Source organism: Xenopus tropicalis, chromosome 3 (genome assembly GCF_000004195.4).
Source record: "Xenopus tropicalis strain Nigerian chromosome 3, UCB_Xtro_10.0, whole genome shotgun sequence".
Lineage (NCBI taxonomy): Eukaryota > Metazoa > Chordata > Amphibia > Anura > Pipidae > Xenopus > Xenopus tropicalis.
In genome coordinates, this window is record NC_030679.2 from 123,048,285 (window position 1) to 123,062,814 (window position 14,530).

The 14,530-nt window shown below is 52.2% G+C and overlaps 1 protein-coding gene across 2 annotated transcripts in view; it reads left to right on the top strand.

The window, feature by feature from the left end:
• Nucleotides 1-1,729: 1,729 nt before the first annotated feature.
• Nucleotides 1,730-14,530, top strand: part of slc23a2 (solute carrier family 23 (ascorbic acid transporter), member 2) — a 66,689-nt gene continuing 53,888 nt past the window's right edge. Inside the window, 1 exon segment of one of the 2 annotated variants that reach the window (NM_001126689.1) lies at nt 1,730-1,813. The gene's annotated coding sequence lies outside the window, so the exon portion shown is untranslated. 2 annotated transcript variants of the gene reach the window in all.

A 14,530-nucleotide genomic window follows, 5' to 3' on the forward strand; every position in this document is an offset into this window, starting at 1 on the left:
AGTGTGTTAAAGTAGCTGAAAATAAGGGAAAGTTACAGTGCATATTGTTAAATGACAATAGTAAGTCAGTTTAAATATTTAATCACAAATAACCACAACACAAACCCCGGAAAAGAGAAAATAATAAGATATTACAAAGTATGACAGACATAACAAACAGAACAAGAAAGTAACTTATAAAGGTCACCACACACAGGAAGCTTTGAGCTGCCAATTCGTGTCCTTCAGACTGATTTGGCATCTTATCTGCCCGTATAGGGGCACCCCCGACGGGCCTACCCAACTGACAACTGGCTTTAAATAGGCCAGATCTTGATCGGACAGGTTTGATTTAAGCTGGCCATACACGTGGCGATCTGACCGATGGTCGCACGAAACATCGTCAGATCCGCCACACACCATTCAGGGCTGAATCGGCAGGTAAGGAGGTAGAAACAATAGGATTTCTACCTCCTTCTGCCGATTCAGCGCTGAAGGGAGATTTTGGTCAGGCGCCTTCTATGGCGCCCGATCAAAATTTTCAAACTGGTCCGATCGGCGAGTCGGCCGATATCAGCAGCTTCCTGCGATAACGGTCGACTCGCCGACATACCATACACGCACCGAATATCGTACGAAACGAGGTTTTGTACAATATTATCGGTGCGTGTATGGCCACCTTTACTGTCAGACTGGGGACCAGATCAGCTTGCTGCCTGTGGTCCTTGCTCCGACTGCGCCTATGCCCGCCCTAGGGCCCAACGGTTTAATTAACTTAATAATGACCACCTTAGGTGGGCATATTGGGAGAAAATCTGCTCTTGTGACCTCATCAAAGCAGCGGATTGCAACGTGTATAGCAACCTTTATAACAAGACCTTAGACCTCCAGATCAGACCCTCACAGAACTCCATCTACAGAAAATACCCAGTCCTGGAGCTTCAGCAGGTAGAGGCCAGAGACCCTGCTGGTTCTTGGGGTGAGCTTACATGACAGGAAATGAGATGGGTGTTGAGATATATATAGACACCCCAGGGCCAGCGCCAGATTTGTTTTTGGGGCACCCAGAGACCGCCCCCATTTGGGCTCCCCCCCCACGCATTAGCGCTTCCATTTAAACTCACATACGGAGCAGTGGGAAGAAGCTCCCTATGTGAGCAAAATTGCTGTGCGGCTTGGGGGGCATGCCACCCCTACATTTGTGCCACCCTAGGCCTGGGCCTTTGTGTCCTTGCCACAAATCTGTGCCTGCCCAGGGCCTGTGCCTATGGCGGAAGGCTGCCCATGGGTGTCTATATATTAGTTTCATTTAAAACATGACCCAAGCTTCTGATAGGGTTTACACTGTGGAAGTGAGGTCACGCACACTGCTCGTGACGTCACTTCAGCAACCCAGCGGCGTGACGTCACTTATGCGCCATAGCGGGTGTATTTAGGTCAGGTGCCTATGACAAGTTCTCTTATTTTCTTTTTGGTCAGATTGGGAAAGAGGCTGTGATGGCTGAGGGCACTTGTGTTCCCTTGAAGGGGCATGGCGGAAAGCCAAATAAAATATATTTCCCTTTATTTTTTGTTCCCTAACAAAAGTAAGAGGTGAATGTCGAGCAGAGTTAAACCAGACTGTGAGGGAAACTACCCCCGGAGGGACGCCGACCTGTACTGCCACAAAGCAAGTGAGCGGTGCGACAGTGCGCTACGTGTAGTCGTGACGCCGGTCTCGCGTGATGAGACTTGTACCGTTAGGATTGTAGGGGAAAGAACATGCCGGCATCCTAGCAACCACCCTCCTTCCGAAGTCTGCTGCTCACTGACAGCGGGGGGCCCGATAATACAAGTAAGTGCTGCACTACCGGGCCCGGTGCGACTCCCCCCGAACCCCCTGATGGCGGCCCTCGGTACAGCAGGGTGCGGAACAGAATGATGGGGCTTCCTAGCGGAGCGCAGCAGAGAACAATGGGTGAGGACCAGTAGGGCACCTATAGTTATGGCATGAGGTGGGGCAGGAGGGTTCCTTCCTTTGACTGATTGGGCAGAGAAGGGCACCTAGAGCTGAGTGATTGGGCAGAGAAGGGCACCTAGAGCTGAGAGAAGGGCACCTAGAGCTGAGTGATTGGGCAGAGAAGGGCACCTAGAGCTGAGTGATGGGCAGAGAAGGGCACCTAGAGCTGAGTGATTGGGCAGAGAAGGGCACCTAGAGCTGAGTGATTGGGCAGAGAAGGGCACCTACAGCTGAGTGATTGGGCAGAGAAGGGCACCTACAGCTGAGTGATTGGGCAGAGAAGGGCACCTACAGCTGAGTGATTGGGCAGAGAAGGGCACCTAGAGCTGAGTGATGGGCAGAGAAGGGCACCTACAGCTGAGTGATTGGGCAGAGAAGGGCACCTAGAGCTGAGTGATGGGCACCTAGAGCTGAGTGATTGGGCAGAGAAGGGCACCTAGAGCTGAGTGATTGGGCAGAGAAGGGCACCTACAGCTGAGTGATTGGGCAGAGAAGGGCACCTAGAGCTGAGTGATGGGCAGAGAAGGGCACCTACAGCTGAGTGATTGGGCAGAGAAGGGCACCTAGAGCTGAGTGATGGGCAGAGAAGGGCACCTACAGCTGAGTGATTGGGCAGAGAAGGGCACCTAGAGCTGAGTGATGGGCAGAGAAGGGCACCTACAGCTGAGTGATGGGCAGAGAAGGGCACCTAGAGCTGAGTGATTGGGCAGAGAAGGGCACCTACAGCTGATTGATGGGCAGAGAAGGGCACCTACAGCTGAGTGATGGGCAGAGAAGGGCACCTAGAGCTGAGTGATTGGGCAGAGAAGGGCACCTAGAGCTGAGAGAAGGGCACCTACAGCTGAGAGAAGGGCACCTACAGCTGAGAGAAGGGCACCTACAGCTGAGTGATTGGGCAGAGAAGGGCACCTACAGCTGAGTGATTGGGCAGAGAAGGGCACCTACAGCTGAGTGATGGGCAGAGAAGGGCACCTACAGCTGAGTGATGGGCAGAGAAGGGCACCTACAGCTGAGTGATGGGCAGAGAAGGGCACCTACAGCTGAGTGATTGGGCAGAGAAGGGCACCTAGAGCTGAGTGATGGGCAGAGAAGGGCACCTAGAGCTGAGTGATTGGGCAGAGAAGGGCACCTAGAGCTGAGTGATTGGGCAGAGAAGGGCACCTAGAGCTGAGAGAAGGGCACCTACAGCTGAGTGATGGGCAGAGAAGGGCACCTACAGCTGAGTGATTGGGCAGAGAAGGGCACCTAGAGCTGAGTGATTGGGCAGAGAAGGGCACCTAGAGCTGAGAGAAGGGCACCTAGAGCTGAGAGAAGGGCACCTAGAGCTGAGAGAAGGGCACCTACAGCTGAGAGAAGGGCACCTACAGCTGATTGATTGGGCAGAGAAGGGCACCTAGAGCTGAGTGATGGGCAGAGAAGGGCACCTACAGCTGAGTGATTGGGCAGAGAAGGGCACCTACAGCTGAGTGATGGGCAGAGAAGGGCACCTAGAGCTGAGTGATGGGCAGAGAAGGGCACCTAGAGCTGAGTGATGGGCAGAGAAGGGCACCTAGAGCTGAGTGATGGGCAGAGAAGGGCACCTAGAGCTGAGTGATGGGCAGAGAAGGGCACCTAGAGCTGAGTGATGGGCAGAGAAGGGCACCTAGAGCTGAGTGATGGGCAGAGAAGGGCACCTAGAGCTGAGTGATTGGGCAGAGAAGGGCACCTACAGCTGAGAGAAGGGCACCTAGAGCTGAGTGATGGGCAGAGAAGGGCACCTACAGCTGAGTGATTGGGCAGAGAAGGGCACCTAGAGCTGAGTGATTGGGCAGAGAAGGGCACCTAGAGCTGAGAGAAGGGCACCTACAGCTGAGAGAAGGGCACCTACAGCTGAGTTATGGGCAGAGAAGGGCACCTACAGCTGAGTTATGGGCAGAGAAGGGCACCTACAGCTGAGTGATTGGGCAGAGAAGGGCACCTACAGCTGAGAGAAGGGCACCTAGAGCTGAGTGATGGGCAGAGAAGGGCACCTAGAGCTGAGTGATTGGGCAGAGAAGGGCACCTACAGCTGAGTGATGGGCAGAGAAGGGCACCTACAGCTGAGTGATGGGCAGAGAAGGGCACCTACAACTGAGTGATTGGGCAGAGAAGGGCACCTAGAGCTGAGAGAAGGGCACCTACAGCTGAGAGAAGGGCACCTACAGCTGAGTGATGGGCAGAGAAGGGCACCTACAGCTGAGTGATGGGCAGAGAAGGGCACCTACAGCTGAGTGATGGGCAGAGAAGGGCACCTACAGCTGAGTGATGGGCAGAGAAGGGCACCTACAGCTGAGTGATTGGGCAGAGAAGGGCACCTAGAGCTGAGTGATTGGGCAGAGAAGGGCACCTAGAGCTGAGTGATTGGGCAGAGAAGGGCACCTACAGCTGAGAGAAGGGCACCTAGAGCTGAGTGATGGGCAGAGAAGGGCACCTACAGCTGAGTGATTGGGCAGAGAAGGGCACCTACAGCTGAGAGAAGGGCACCTACAGCTGAGTGATTGGGCAGAGAAGGGCACCTACAGCTGAGTGATGGGCAGAGAAGGGCACCTACAGCTGAGAGAAGGGCACCTAGAGCTGAGTGATGGGCAGAGAAGGGCACCTACAGCTGAGTGATTGGGCAGAGAAGGGCACCTAGAGCTGAGTGATTGGGCAGAGAAGGGCACCTACAGCTGAGTGATGGGCAGAGAAGGGCACCTACAGCTGAGTGATGGGCAGAGAAGGGCACCTACAGCTGAGAGAAGGGCACCTAGAGCTGAGTGATTGGGCAGAGAAGGGCACCTAGAGCTGATTGATTGGGCAGAGAAGGGCACCTAGAGCTGAGTGATGGGCAGAGAAGGGCACCTAGAGCTGATTGATTGGGCAGAGAAGGGCACCTAGAGCTGAGTGATGGGCAGAGAAGGGCACCTAGAGCTGAGTGATTGGGCAGAGAAGGGCACCTAGAGCTGATTGATTGGGCAGAGAAGGGCACCTAGAGCTGATAGATAGGCAGAGAAGGGCACCTAGAGCTGAGTGATGGGCAGAGAAGGGCACCTAGAGCTGAGTGATGGGCAGAGAAGGGCACCTAGAGCTGAGTGATGGGCAGAGAAGGGCACCTAGAGCTGAGTGATGGGCAGAGAAGGGCACCTAGAGCTGAGTGATTGGGCAGAGAAGGGCACCTAGAGCTGAGTGATGGGCAGAGAAGGGCACCTAGAGCTGAGTGATGGGCAGAGAAGGGCACCTAGAGCTGAGTGATTGGGCAGAGAAGGGCACCTACAGCTGAGAGAAGGGCACCTAGAGCTGAGTGATGGGCAGAGAAGGGCACCTACAGCTGAGTGATGGGCAGAGAAGGGCACCTACAGCTGAGTGATTGGGCAGAGAAGGGCACCTACAGCTGAGAGAAGGGCACCTAGAGCTGAGTGATGGGCAGAGAAGGGCACCTACAGCTGATTGATTGGGCAGAGAAGGGCACCTAGAGCTGAGTGATGGGCAGAGAAGGGCACCTACAGCTGAGTGATTGGGCAGAGAAGGGCACCTACAGCTGAGTGATGGGCAGAGAAGGGCACCTACAGCTGAGTGATGGGCAGAGAAGGGCACCTACAGCTGAGAGAAGGGCACCTAGAGCTGAGTGATTGGGCAGAGAAGGGCACCTAGAGCTGATTGATTGGGCAGAGAAGGGCACCTAGAGCTGATAGATAGGCAGAGAAGGGCACCTAGAGCTGATAGATAGGCAGAGAAGGGCACCTAGAGCTGAGTGATGGGCAGAGAAGGGCACCTAGAGCTGAGTGATTGGGCAGAGAAGGGCACCTACAGCTGAGTGATTGGGCAGAGAAGGGCACCTACAGCTGAGTGATTGGGCAGAGAAGGGCACCTAGAGCTGAGTGATTGGGCAGAGAAGGGCACCTACAGCTGAGAGAAGGGCACCTACAGCTGAGTGATGGGCAGAGAAGGGCACCTACAGCCTAGTGATTGGGCAGAGAAGGGCACCTAGAGCTGAGTGATTGGGCAGAGAAGGGCACCTAGAGCTGAGAGAAGGGCACCTACAGCTGAGAGAAGGGCACCTACAGCTGAGTTATGGGCAGAGAAGGGCACCTACAGCTGAGTGATTGGGCAGAGAAGGGCACCTACAGCTGAGAGGAGGGCACCTACAGCTGAGTGATGGGCAGAGAAGGGCACCTAGAGCTGAGTGATTGGGCAGAGAAGGGCACCTACAGCTGAGTGATGGGCAGAGAAGGGCACCTACAGCTGAGTGATGGGCAGAGAAGGGCACCTACAGCTGAGTGATTGGGCAGAGAAGGGCACCTACAGCTGAGAGAAGGGCACCTACAGCTGAGTGATGGGCAGAGAAGGGCACCTAGAGCTGAGTGATTGGGCAGAGAAGGGCACCTACAGCTGAGTGATGGGCAGAGAAGGGCACCTACAGCTGAGTGATGGGCAGAGAAGGGCACCTACAGCTGAGTGATTGGGCAGAGAAGGGCACCTAGAGCTGAGAGAAGGGCACCTACAGCTGAGAGATGGGCAGAGAAGGGCACCTACAGCTGAGTGATGGGCAGAGAAGGGCACCTACAGCTGAGTGATGGGCAGAGAAGGGCACCTACAGCTGAGTGATGGGCAGAGAAGGGCACCTACAGCTGAGTGATTGGGCAGAGAAGGGCACCTAGAGCTGAGTGATTGGGCAGAGAAGGGCACCTAGAGCTGAGTGATTGGGCAGAGAAGGGCACCTAGAGCTGAGTGATTGGGCAGAGAAGGGCACCTACAGCTGAGAGAAGGGCACCTAGAGCTGAGAGAAGGGCACCTAGAGCTGAGTGATGGGCAGAGAAGGGCACCTACAGCTGAGTGATTGGGCAGAGAAGGGCACCTACAGCTGAGAGAAGGGCACCTACAGCTGAGTGATTGGGCAGAGAAGGGCACCTAGAGCTGAGTGATGGGCAGAGAAGGGCACCTACAGCTGAGTGATTGGGCAGAGAAGGGCACCTACAGCTGAGAGAAGGGCACCTAGAGCTGAGTGATGGGCAGAGAAGGGCACCTACAGCTGAGTGATTGGGCAGAGAAGGGCACCTAGAGCTGAGTGATTGGGCAGAGAAGGGCACCTACAGCTGAGTGATGGGCAGAGAAGGGCACCTACAGCTGAGTGATGGGCAGAGAAGGGCACCTACAGCTGAGAGAAGGGCACCTAGAGCTGAGTGATTGGGCAGAGAAGGGCACCTAGAGCTGATTGATTGGGCAGAGAAGGGCACCTAGAGCTGAGTGATGGGCAGAGAAGGGCACCTACAGCTGATTGATTGGGCAGAGAAGGGCACCTAGAGCTGAGTGATGGGCAGAGAAGGGCACCTAGAGCTGAGTGATTGGGCAGAGAAGGTCACCTAGAGCTGATTGATTGGGCAGAGAAGGGCACCTAGAGCTGATAGATAGGCAGAGAAGGGCACCTAGAGCTGAGTGATGGGCAGAGAAGGGCACCTAGAGCTGAGTGATGGGCATAGAAGGGCACCTAGAGCTGAGTGATGGGCAGAGAAGGGCACCTAGAGCTGAGTGATGGGCAGAGAAGGGCACCTAGAGCTGAGTGATGGGCAGAGAAGGGCACCTAGAGCTGAGTGATGGGCAGAGAAGGGCACCTAGAGCTGAGTGATGGGCAGAGAAGGGCACCTAGAGCTGAGTGATGGGCAGAGAAGGGCACCTAGAGCTGAGTGATTGGGCAGAGAAGGGCACCTACAGCTGAGAGAAGGGCACCTAGAGCTGAGTGATGGGCAGAGAAGGGCACCTACAGCTGAGTGATGGGCAGAGAAGGGCACCTACAGCTGAGTGATTGGGCAGAGAAGGGCACCTACAGCTGAGAGAAGGGCACCTAGAGCTGAGTGATGGGCAGAGAAGGGCACCTACAGCTGATTGATTGGGCAGAGAAGGGCACCTAGAGCTGAGTGATGGGCAGAGAAGGGCACCTACAGCTGAGTGATTGGGCAGAGAAGGGCACCTACAGCTGAGTGATGGGCAGAGAAGGGCACCTACAGCTGAGTGATGGGCAGAGAAGGGCACCTACAGCTGAGTGATGGGCAGAGAAGGGCACCTACAGCTGAGAGAAGGGCACCTAGAGCTGAGTGATTGGGCAGAGAAGGGCACCTAGAGCTGATTGATTGGGCAGAGAAGGGCACCTAGAGCTGATAGATAGGCAGAGAAGGGCACCTAGAGCTGATAGATAGGCAGAGAAGGGCACCTAGAGCTGAGTGATTGGGCAGAGAAGGGCACCTACAGCTGAGTGATTGGGCAGAGAAGGGCACCTACAGCTGAGTGATTGGGCAGAGAAGGGCACCTACAGCTGAGTGATTGGGCAGAGAAGGGCACCTAGAGCTGAGTGATGGGCAGAGAAGGGCACCTAGAGCTGAGTGATGGGCAGAGAAGGGCACCTAGAGCTGAGTGATTGGGCAGAGAAGGGCACCTAGAGCTGAGTGATTGGGCAGAGAAGGGCACCTAGAGCTGAGTGATTGGGCAGAGAAGGGCACCTACAGCTGAGTGATTGGGCAGAGAAGGGAACCTACAGCTGAGTGATGGGCAGAGAAGGGCACCTACAGCTGAGAGAAGGGCACCTAGAGCTGATTGATTGGGCAGAGAAGGGCACCTAGAGCTGATAGATAGGCAGAGAAGGGCACCTAGAGCTGAGTGATGGGCAGAGAAGGGCACCTAGAGCTGAGTGATTGGGCAGAGAAGGGCACCTACAGCTGAGTGATTGGGCAGAGAAGGGCACCTACAGCTGAGTGATTGGGCAGAGAAGGGCACCTAGAGCTGAGTGATGGGCAGAGAAGGGCACCTAGAGCTGAGTGATGGGCAGAGAAGGGCACCTAGAGCTGAGTGATGGGCAGAGAAGGGCACCTAGAGCTGAGTGATTGGGCAGAGAAGGGCACCTACAGCTGAGTGATTGGGCAGAGAAGGGCACCTAGAGCTGAGTGATTGGGCAGAGAAGGGCACCTACAGCTGAGAGAAGGGCACCTAGAGCTGAGTGATGGGCAGAGAAGGGCACCTAGAGCTGAGTGATTGGGGCAGAGAAGGGCACCTAGAGATGAGTGATTGGGCAGAGAAGGGCACCTAGAGCTTAGTGATTAGGCAGAGAAGGGCACCTAGAGCTGAGTGATTGGGCAGAGAAGGGCACCTACAGCTGATTGATTGGGCAGAGAAGGGCACCTACAGCTGAGTGATTGGGCAGAGAAGGGCACCTAGAGCTGAGTGATGGGCAGAGAAGGGCACCTACAGCTGAGTGATGGGCAGAGAAGGGCACCTACAGCTGAGTGATTGGGCAGAGAAGGGCACCTACAGCTGAGTGATTGGGCAGAGAAGGGCACCTAGAGCTGAGTGATGGGCAGAGAAGGGCACCTAGAGCTGAGTGATGGGCAGAGAAGGGCACCTAGAGCTGAGTGATTGGGCAGAGAAGGGCACCTAGAGCTGAGTGATGGGCAGAGAAGGGCACCTAGAGCTGAGTGATCGGCAGAGAAGGGCACCTAGAGCTGAGTGATCGGCAGAGAAGGGCACCTAGAGCTGAGTGATTGGGCAGAGAAGGGCACCTACAGCTGAGTGATTGGGCAGAGAAGGGAACCTACAGCTGAGTGATGGGCAGAGAAGGGCACCTACAGCTGAGAGAAGGGCACCTAGAGCTGAGTGATTGGGCAGAGAAGGGCACCTAGAGCTGATTGATTGGGCAGAGAAGGGCACCTAGAGCTGATAGATAGGCAGAGAAGGGCACCTAGAGCTGAGTGATGGGCAGAGAAGGGCACCTAGAGCTGAGTGATTGGGCAGAGAAGGGCACCTACAGCTGAGTGATTGGGCAGAGAAGGGCACCTACAGCTGAGTGATGGGCAGAGAAGGGCACCTACAGCTGAGTGATGGGCAGAGAAGGGCACCTAGAGCTGAGTGATGGGCAGAGAAGGGCACCTAGAGCTGAGTGATTGGGCAGAGAAGGGCACCTACAGCTGAGTGATTGGGCAGAGAAGGGCACCTACAGCTGAGTGATTGGGCAGAGAAGGGCACCTAGAGCTGAGTGATTGGGCAGAGAAGGGCACCTACAGCTGAGAGAAGGGCACCTAGAGCTGAGTGATTGGGCAGAGAAGGGCACCTAGAGCTGAGTGATTGGGCAGAGAAGGGCACCTAGAGATGAGTGATTGGGCAGAGAAGGGCACCTAGAGCTTAGTGATTAGGCAGAGAAGGGCACCTAGAGCTGAGTGATTGGGCAGAGAAGGGCACCTACAGCTGATTGATTGGGCAGAGAAGGGCACCTACAGCTGAGTGATTGGGCAGAGAAGGGCACCTACAGCTGAGTGATGGGCAGAGAAGGGCACCTACAGCTGAGTGATGGGCAGAGAAGGGCACCTACAGCTGAGTGATGGGCAGAGAAGGGCACCTACAGCTGAGTGATGGGCAGAGAAGGGCACCTAGAGCTAAGTGATGGGCAGAGAAGGGCACCTAGAGCTGAGTGATGGGCAGAGAAGGGCACCTAGAGCTGAGTGATGGGCAGAGAAGGGCACCTAGAGCTGTGTGATGGGCAGAGAAGGGCACCTAGAGCTGAGTGTTGGGCAGAGAAGGGCACCTAGAGCTGAGTGATGGGCAGAGAAGGGCACCTAGAGCTGTGTGATGGGCAGAGAAGGGCACCTAGAGCTGAGTGATGGGCAGAGAAGGGCACCTAGAGCTGAGTGATGGGCAGAGAAGGGCACCTAGAGCTGAGTGATGGGCAGAGAAGGGCACCTAGAGCTGAGTGATGGGCAGAGAAGGGCACCTAGAGCTGAGTGATGGGCAGAGAAGGGCACCTAGAGCTGAGTGATGGGCAGAGAAGGGCACCTAGAGCTGAGTGATGGGCAGAGAAGGGCACCTAGAGCTGAGTGATGGGCAGAGAAGGGCACCTAGAGCTGAGTGATGGGCAGAGAAGGGCACCTAGAGCTGAGTGATGGGCAGAGAAAGGCACCTAGAGCTGAGTGAAGGGCACCTTGAGCTGAGTGATGGGCACAGAAGGGCACCTAGAGCTGAGTGATGGGCACAGAAGGGCACCTAGAGCTGAGTGATGGGCACAGAAGGGCACCTAGAGCTGAGTGATGGGCACAGAAGGGCACCTAGAGCTGAGTGATGGGCACAGAAGGGCTCCTAGAGCTGAGCGATGAGCACACCGGCAGCACTGGCATTAATGGTGACTGCAGAGTGAGCCATAAGGTGGGCACAACAGGGCATGTGACTGTGGGGCAGAAGGGAGTCACTGTGGGATTGTCCCCTACTCTGAATTAGTGACCTGAGGGTTTTTTTAAATCTTGGTCTTGGCATTGCCATCTTTCTTTTCAGCATTGACTGTGCCATAGTCCTTGGCAGCTGCTGTACACTGATGGTTCTTATAGTCCATAATGGGTACTGTGTGATACTGGTCTCCCTCTTGCCATTCAGTTGTAATTGTTAGGCGATTGACACTTGGGCTGCTTTGGGTGCTAAAAGCACCACATTACTATTTGTTCCTGAGAAACGTGCGGATTGCATGGAATGTAAATGGTTTGCCCTTGCAGCTTGGCCAGTCAGTTCTGTGTGGGTATGTTTATTGTACAATAATTGATTGCATATATATATATATATATATACTTGGCCTAACATTGTCAAAAATGAGCTGCCCACAGACAGAGTTGAAGACAGCTTGATGACAGCTTGTTTGCTTTTTAGCCAAAACAATGGGCTTGTCTGACAGATATCATGACAGACCAAATATCAGTAGGGCAGGTTTGAATATCCCGCCACACAAGTACTACACCAGGCCACTGATATGATCCTGTTTTATTGGGTCGGTTATGATCCAGTCATTGGCCAGGGATTCACCGTGGTGGCCAAAGTTTTTGGTAACCTAAATGGTAATTTTTTTTAGTGTATGGTCAGCTTAAGCCTTTTCTTGTCAACAGCATAGATTCTGAATCGTCAGCAAGTCAGTGACCCCCATCTGACAGCTGGAAAGAGGTAGTAGAAGATGATAGAAAATGTAGACAAGTTAAAATGTTGCTAAGAATAGGCCATTGCATAACATACTAAAAGTTATGGTGGCCATACATGGTAGGATTCGATTAGTTGTCGAGGTCGGCAAACAAGTAAACCTTTCCCCTGATATGCCCATCTTGTGTGGCCCTATGGCAAATGATTGCATTATAATAAAGGGAATATGAGAAGTTGGAGCCAGACACTGAGCCATACCCATATACTCTGAAGCACATGTATGCAAAGCACTCATTTTCCTGAAGTCGTGTGTTTAAGCCCACAATCAGCACTTAAATAGTTAACTAGGACTAATGTGTCTAAACGAGTTCCATTATCACAAGGCATGTGCCTGATGGGTATTTGTTTAGTTATGCAGGAGCGAACTAATTATAAAGTCAGCACGCACGGTGGGAGATATTAACTCTTTGACTGTCAGCTGATTTTCCACAAAGGTGCTAAATGCCATGCAGTTATTCAGCATTTTGCTTTTAAGGCATATTTTTACCATTAAGTATCCGTCACCATTGTTTTATCAAATTAAAATTCTTTTCAGTTCAAGTTCAATACATTAGCACAAAAGTCTGGTTTACAGACACAAATCCAGAGGGGATGTTATGAGTACTTTGGTACAGCATATTCATTCCGTATCAGAAGTTGTTCTCTATAAACCCCAGAGTGTACTTAGAGCAAATAAATTTTCATGGCTGTCCTCTGCAAGCAAAACTCACACTCCCTCTCTATAATGTGTCATAAAAGCTCCTGAAAATCAAGCCAAAACCATAAAACCATATATTTTTGGAAAAGTACACATTATGAATTCAAAGTGGGTAAGGGCTTGTACTCGCGAGCGTTTCTTCCCGTACTTCCCTTCCTCTGCAGGGGAGCGCAGGAAGAAACACATCCTATTCTTTCTTATGGGGCTGAACTAATACAAATGCACGAAAGTGCTAAACGCAAGTGGAATGCAGCATGCTGTGTCTCATCAGAAATCAGTAGTGCTAAGGCTAATGCCACACAGGCTGAATCAGCCCCTACGCTGGGCCAGCCTCCTACCTTACTTGCACCCGGAAGTATTGTCTCTGCCTGGGTGCAGGGAGAAACAGCGGATATCGGCAAAGAAACTCATAAGGTTGCATTTCAGAGTCGATATCTGCTGCGTCTGCCTGTGTTTTTCCCCATGCCGAGGATCAGCCCCTTGTGGCTCTAGCCCAGGGATCCTCAAACAATGACCCCCCCCAAGGTCATTTACCCGGCCTGCACCCCCACTGTGTCCTTACCCCTGGCTACTACCTGTCTGCCTCAGCATGGTCCTCGGTCCAGAGCGTCATGTCTCCGCGATGCGGTGACGTGCTGGGGCCGAGGGCCATGCTGAGGTATAGGAAAATGCCCAATCAGCAGGCAAGTTGGCTGTTTGTGATTGCTTGTCTTTTTAACTGGTTACTGCAAGCACAGGAAAGCCCACAGTGCTTTCCATTCATGTTAGTGAGAAAGAAACTTTCTTTAAATATTTATTTTTCAGTTGCGGTCAGGTTTTTGTAAATCGTCCCCGTTGAAGGGTTACTGTAGTAAATAAGAGTATTCATGTCAGAAATAACATGTAATGCTGTACTTCTCTTCTCTTGGAAAAAAAGAACTCTTAACATTTTGTGCTTGTATATTTCCTGGTCAGAGCCGTCCAGCCATTCAGATTCATGTGCTGGGCTGTAACTTGCCATGGTTGGGCTTGCCAGGGTCATGGGCAGAAGCCTAGAGGAAATCATTGTCTTTAGATTCTTACCAAGATTAGCATTTGCAGTGACTGTTCCATATGCAATGATATTTATCAATCAACCATAAATGCCAGTGTAAAAGCAACTTGGCAATCTTAACATTTTCAGTGTCTGTTGGAAATATTGCACATAAATTTGTTAAAACGATTTTTCTAAAAGTGCCAATGTTAAATACAGTGCCTTGGCATTAACGATATCTAAAGTGCAAGTGTAAAATATAATGCTTGAAAGTCAAACATAAACATATTAGCCCTACTATTAACCACCATAGTGCAAATATAAAAGCACCACTGCAAAGTATAGAATGCACATTATACTGCATTTATAACCACTGTAACACCTCTATATCACTTATACTTATGCAGTATTACATTGATATGTATTAAACAATCTATTAGCACAAGAATAAGAGCTAAATCTAAATCTAGCGGTATGTGTATGAATTGGCCTAAGCCTTTTACCAGAGGGCAAAAAAGAATACAGTAGTAATGCAGCATGATTAAATTCTTTCATAATACACTCTGTTTTGCAAAGCATGATATAAATATGCTGAATTGCTGGAAGTGGTGTACCAATAATCTTCTGAGCAGTTTTTTTTACCACTCTTTCCAAAGCTTTCTGTTCTTCATACCAGGATGTAATAGAACCTGTAGGGATAGACTCAACCGCACCCCTATAAAAGCTAGTAAGGACTGTGGTGAACATCTGGAATTTTTTTAAATGCTGAAGAAAATAAAGACTTATTAATAACGGTTGTTGTGTGATCTGATCACTTAAGATTAGCACTTAGGGTACCCCTAGAAACCTAAAACTA